The 5395-nt window shown below is 56.3% G+C and overlaps 1 protein-coding gene across 1 annotated transcript in view; it reads left to right on the top strand.

The window, feature by feature from the left end:
• Positions 1 to 4840: 4840 nt before the first annotated feature.
• GGT1 (gamma-glutamyltransferase 1) overlaps positions 4841 to 5395 on the top strand; it is a gene marked incomplete at its 3' end in the record, with an annotated part of 15331 nt that continues 14776 nt past the window's right edge. The window contains 1 exon segment of the mRNA XM_017889735.1: positions 4841 to 5177.

Below are 5395 nucleotides of genomic sequence, written 5' to 3'. Positions count from 1 at the left end.
AGGCGGCTGAGTCAGGAGAATCACTTGAACCCCGGAGGCAGAAGTTGCAGTGAACCGAGATCATGCCTCTGAACTCCAGCCTGGGCAACAGAGAGAGACTCCATCTCAAAAAAAAAAACAAAAAGATAAAATAAATAAAGGCTACAGATAAACAGTCAGATGAAGAGATACATAAGGTGAGGACTGGAAGACTCCCAAGTACAGAAGTTTCTGTCCTGGTGGAGTTGGACACGTGGATGAGTTGGGTTTTTTTTGTTGTTGCCCAGGCTGGAGTACAGTGGCACTATCTCACTGCAACCTCTGCCTCCCGTGCTCAAGTGATCCTCCCCTCTCAGCCTCCCAAGTAGCTAGGACCACAGGCATGTGCCACTATGCCCAGCTAATTTTTTTACTTTTGTAGAGATGGGGTCTCTCTATGTTTCCCAGGCTGGTCGTGAACTCCTGGGCTCAATCCATCCACCCACCAGACATTCCCAAAGTGCTGGGATTATAGGCATGAGCCACTGCGCCTGGCCGTGGATGAGTTCTTATTCCCCTTCCTGTCAGCCTCCACATGAAGCTCCCCAAACCCTGTCATCTTGGGCCTTTAAAAAAAAATTAGTTAAAAAGTTAAAGACAGGGTCTCACTATGTTGCCTAGACTGGTCTTGAACTCCTGGTCTCAAGTAATCCACCCACCTCGTCCTCCCATAGGGCTGGGATTACAAGATTAGAGATGCCAGCTGTCAGGTAGCTAGGTAGATTCAGTGTAAAGTCCTAGAAGATGTATTTTAGTAAAAACAGCCGCCTGACAGCTGGCATCCATCCATTCAGTGAAGATTGTTGGGCACTGTGGATATTTGTGGAGGAGGCAGCAGTAGCAGCCGGCCTGCAGAGTGAGGTGCAGTGCCAGAGGGCTTCAGGAGGAGGTGGCATTGTGATTGGTGTCTAAAGAATGCCTCAGGCCATGACAATGGAGCCAGTGCAAAGTCCCAAAGACCGGGAAGGAGCAAGAGGAAAGGACGGTTCATATCCAGCTGCTCAATTCCAAAAAAAAAAAAAAAAGGAGGAAAGGACGGGTGCCAGCAAGGTAGGACAAATGGGGCCTTTGGCGTGCTTTTTTTCCCAGTGGGGAAGTGGAATGCTCAGATTTGCCTACTGAGTCCCCAGGCTGCAGTAGGGAAACAGCAGAGGGGCTGGGACCTGTGATTGGGAGTCTCCGGGTGAGAGGGGTGGCCCCGTGGGGACTGGGGATCAGGTGAGGCTGGGAGTGGGGTATAGAGGCGGAAGCAACTGGACAGGACCAGTGAGGATGCAGGGACAGCCTCCCCAGGCTAGACACTGGCTGCCCTGGCGGTTGGAGGTCTGGGGAGGCAGCCACTTAGCTCAGGCTTGGGCACGTCCACCTGGCGCGTCTGAAACAGCCAGCAGGGGTGCAGACTTGTCAGTGAGAGCATTCCTGAGCCCAGCATCCAAGAACCGAGGGAGGTCGGGAAGGTGCTGCTACAAGGCAGGGGGAGGTAAGGGGAGCCCCCAAAAGTCCAGGTGAGAGCATGGCATGTGTGGAAAGTGATGCACCGTTTTGCCATCAGTGAAGTCACATGGGGCTGTGGGCAAACAGGTGGGCTTGCATGTGCCACCAGGGAGTTGTTGAGACAGGAGCAGGTTGGCTCTCCTAGAGATCAGGCCATGGCATTGTGTCGGGACTGGGGCATGGACAGTCTTCCTCCACCCCCAACCTCTCCTTGGAGCTTTGAGACACTGCAGATAATTAGCAGGTGATGTGATAAATACTACCTGTGGAGGGTGCCTTGGGCAGGGAGGACAGCTCTGCTCTGTCCTGCTCTGAGGTGCTCATCAGGAAAGGAGAGAAACTACTACAGGCCCAGTGTTGGAGCCTGGCCAGAGCCTGTGAGGCCTCAAAAGTAGCAGGTGCCTCCTACAGTCTGCGTGTGGCCATCTCAGGGAATCCACCCAGCAACTGTTCTAGTTATCCCTCCTTTTCAGGTAGGAGACTGAGGCCAGGAAGGGAAAGTCTACCAAGATACCCACACTTTCAGTGGCTGGGGTTGAGTTTGAACCCAGGGACTCTAGGGCCTATGCCTCTGCCATCCTGCTTCTGAGTTTGGTAGTTGGACTTGGTCCACCAAGTGCCAGGCCAGCCCTGTGGCTGGGTGCTCCCAGGCATGCACAAGCTGACAATTCTGAAGGGCCCACACACTTGGCCGTGCTCCAGCCTGTGCCCTCACATCAGAGGTGGGTGCTGGAATAGCAAATGCTGCAAATGGCACTGGGGGTGTTGGCCAGGTTCTGGGGGCACAGGAGCTCTGCCCATGCCCACAGTTGGCCTGTGCTGACCTCCCTCCATCACAACTGAGTGGCACCCGCCCTTTCATTGAGCTGAAGTCTTCCTTCCATCCCTTCAGTGTGGTCTTTGTGGCTCAGAGAGGCTGTGGCCAGGTACAGGATCTGGGGTGGCCCCTGCTTCTCTGCTCTGTGGCCTTAGACAGTGGGCAGGATCTGAGGTCAGGCCCACCTGCAGCAGGTGTTACAAAGAGGCAAATTGGGGCTTAATGTTTGGAAGAACTTGCCAACCAACTATAGTCCCGCTGTCTTTGAAGGTAGTGAGCTCCCCATTGGGGAAGGTATGTAAACCGACCTTTCTGGGATGCTGGAAGATCAGAGACCAAACACTTGAGATTCTGTGATCCTAATATTGACTCAAATGCTATGATGCTTGGATTTGAAGTCAGTTTCATTTAGCCAGTTTACCAAGTGTCTCCTTGGTGCAGGACACCAGGGAACACAAAATATCCTGGATAATACTGGATTTCTGGCTCCCAGGGGTCCCTCAGATGTTGTTCCAGTGGTTCTGGAATATGGGCCAGGCATAGCTTGCATCTGGACCCATCAGCATTGCTCGCTCAATGTGAGCTTCATGACTGCAGTTCGGCATGTCACCCCCCCATGCGCCCTCCTACCCCGCCCCGCCATGACCCTCACCATGGCCCACTCAGGGCACGAGGCTTTCTGGGTGATTCCTGGTACTCAGTGTGGTCAGTTTCCTGGACCTGACAGCGGGGTGGGGCTGCAATGAGACGCCAGTTGCAGGAAGTGGTTTGCACAGCCTTCCTGGTGTCATGGGTCACTGTCTTGCCAAGTGGCTTTGGGCAGGTCCCTTCTCCTCTCAGGCCGCAAGTTCCTGTGCCAGGAGCTTGTTTTCCCAGATACAGAGGTGGGGCAGATCCCAGTCCGTTGAAACAGACAGGGCTGTGGAGGCCACGGTGGGCTCACTTCTCAGAAGGGCCGTGTGGCTGGATGCTGAGCCAGGCACTGGACTGGCCCCTTGCGCCTCCTGTCAGGCTGAGGCCCCCGAGGCAGTGTGGGCTGCTGGTGCCAGCACACAGGGGTGATAAGGAGATGAAAGTCACTAGGATGGTGGGGCGGCGCCCACCCCGGGCTGTGTTGGCAGCTGTCCCTGGCTGGAGGCCAGCTTGGCCCTGGAACACTCCTCAAAGAACAAGGACACAGAAAGGCAGCTCAGCCAGCCTCCACCTAGCACCCCAATCAGCACTCCCTTCTTCCCATGACCCCTGCCCTTTGCCCAGCTCCTGGAACTGGTCAAGGAGCTAATGGACACCCACCAGGGTCTTAATGAGTGAGCCAGGGTTAATGGGTTACTGGGCCCGGTGACACATTCACCAGCCTCCCAGGGATCTCAAAGTCCAGACTGCCCTGCCTTGAAGGTCTTAGCTCGGTCACCTCCTTTTCCAGCCTTGACACCTCGGGACTCAGGAAGGGCCTAGAGTGGTCAAGAGATCCCCTGCAGCCCTCACTTCCTGGAAAGGGCTCCACTTCCTGGCCTTCAGGGTCAGGTGGTTCCTTCTGCCTGGCAGGTCCTCCCCAAATCCAATCCCAGCTTGGGCTGGATTCCCAAGGCCCCTATTCTGGTTGGTGTCTGCCCCTCTCCTAGGGCTCTTCCCCCTGGGGTGACCGTACTGTCTCATGCCCAGCCAGGTCCGGGCATGAGACCTGGAGAGAAGAATCTGGAGGGGCCAAGATTTGATGGGAGAATGAATGATGGAATGAAAGAAGGAATTTAAGCATGTGCCTTGCTAAGAGTGACAATTCTGGCAGGCTGAAGACCATGTGTGGGCCTCGATCTGAGGGCTGAGAGGCTTGGGCCTGCCAGCCCTGTGGGGGCACCACCCCATCTCATCTCGTTGAATAGTGCAGAGCAGGTGAGGGCATGATGGACAAATGGGCCTCACCCCCCTGCTTCAACTGTCTGGGGTCCTCTGTCAGCCTGTCTGCTCAGACCCCTGAAATTGGGGGTTGAGGAAGGACCTTCCTGGATCATGTGACTCCCTTCAGCCCAGGTTACCAGGGTCCTTGGAGTGACAGTTCCTAGACCTCCCGCCTATAGCCCTGCAAGTTGGGGAGAGGGCCTGTTAGGAGAGACATCCCCTGCCCTGGGGTTGTAGAGGTGATCTAGGCTCCTCAGACCTTGTGGGGCCTCAGATGTCTTAACCTCTCGCAGCCCCTCCTGGTATGGGCGTCTGGCTGCACCCCAGCTCTGTGGCCTCATCTCCCAGGGAACCTTTGGGCTAATCTGCCTCCCGCTGAAACCCGGCCTCATTCAGCTCCACCAAGGCCTTCAGAGCTCAGGTCTCTCATTCAGGGTTTGAGACCCCACCGGACTCAGACCTGCAGCCATCCCAGATCACACAGCCCCAGGGATGGGACCAGGAGCCAGCCCGTGTCCCACCTGGAGCAGTTCCTGTGCCTTTAAAGCCTTCCCTTCCCCCACCCCCGCCTCCCGCCACTAGGGGAGGGAAGGAGGAGCTGGGTCACAGCAGGGAATCTTATGTTGGTTTGCTGGATGACCGGACCGGGAGTCGGGTGAGCCAGGAAGTGAGGGCAGCTGGCTGTGCCCCAGTGCTGTGTGACCCAGAGGCGCCACTCACCCTCTCTGAACTGGTGAACATCATAGGTGGGGAAGCTCAGGCCAGGGCACTCCCAGGAGTGTCTGGAGGCCTGAGTTCCATTCTCAGCTCTGCCATATGCTTGCTGTGCTCTAGAGGAGCTCCTCTTCCTCTCCGAGCCTCGGTTTATGCACCTGTGCGGTGGGAGTGAGTTGCACTTCAGGGTGAAGGGGGTGAGACTGGTGTGGGCGCACCCTGCAGAAGGATCCCACAGGTGGGCAGAGCCCTGGGTTCCTTATCTGACTGGGTCTGGGCTGGGGGGCCTCCATTTCTTGACTGAGTGGGTTTGAGTGAGGTGTGCGGGTGGGTGGAGGAGGGCTGGGGGGAGTCACCTGACTTACGCGAAGAAGCCCTTGAGAGAGCAGTGGCTTCTTGGAATTAAGAGGGAAGAGTGCAGCATGGAGAAACTGAGGCCCGGGAGGACTTGGCAGC

This window comes from Rhinopithecus bieti, unplaced genomic scaffold (genome assembly GCF_001698545.2).
Source record: "Rhinopithecus bieti isolate Rb0 unplaced genomic scaffold, ASM169854v2 scaffold_19723, whole genome shotgun sequence".
In the NCBI taxonomy this organism is placed as follows: Eukaryota; Metazoa; Chordata; class Mammalia; order Primates; family Cercopithecidae; genus Rhinopithecus; species Rhinopithecus bieti.
This window is presented reverse-complemented; position numbering and strand designations above follow the sequence as displayed.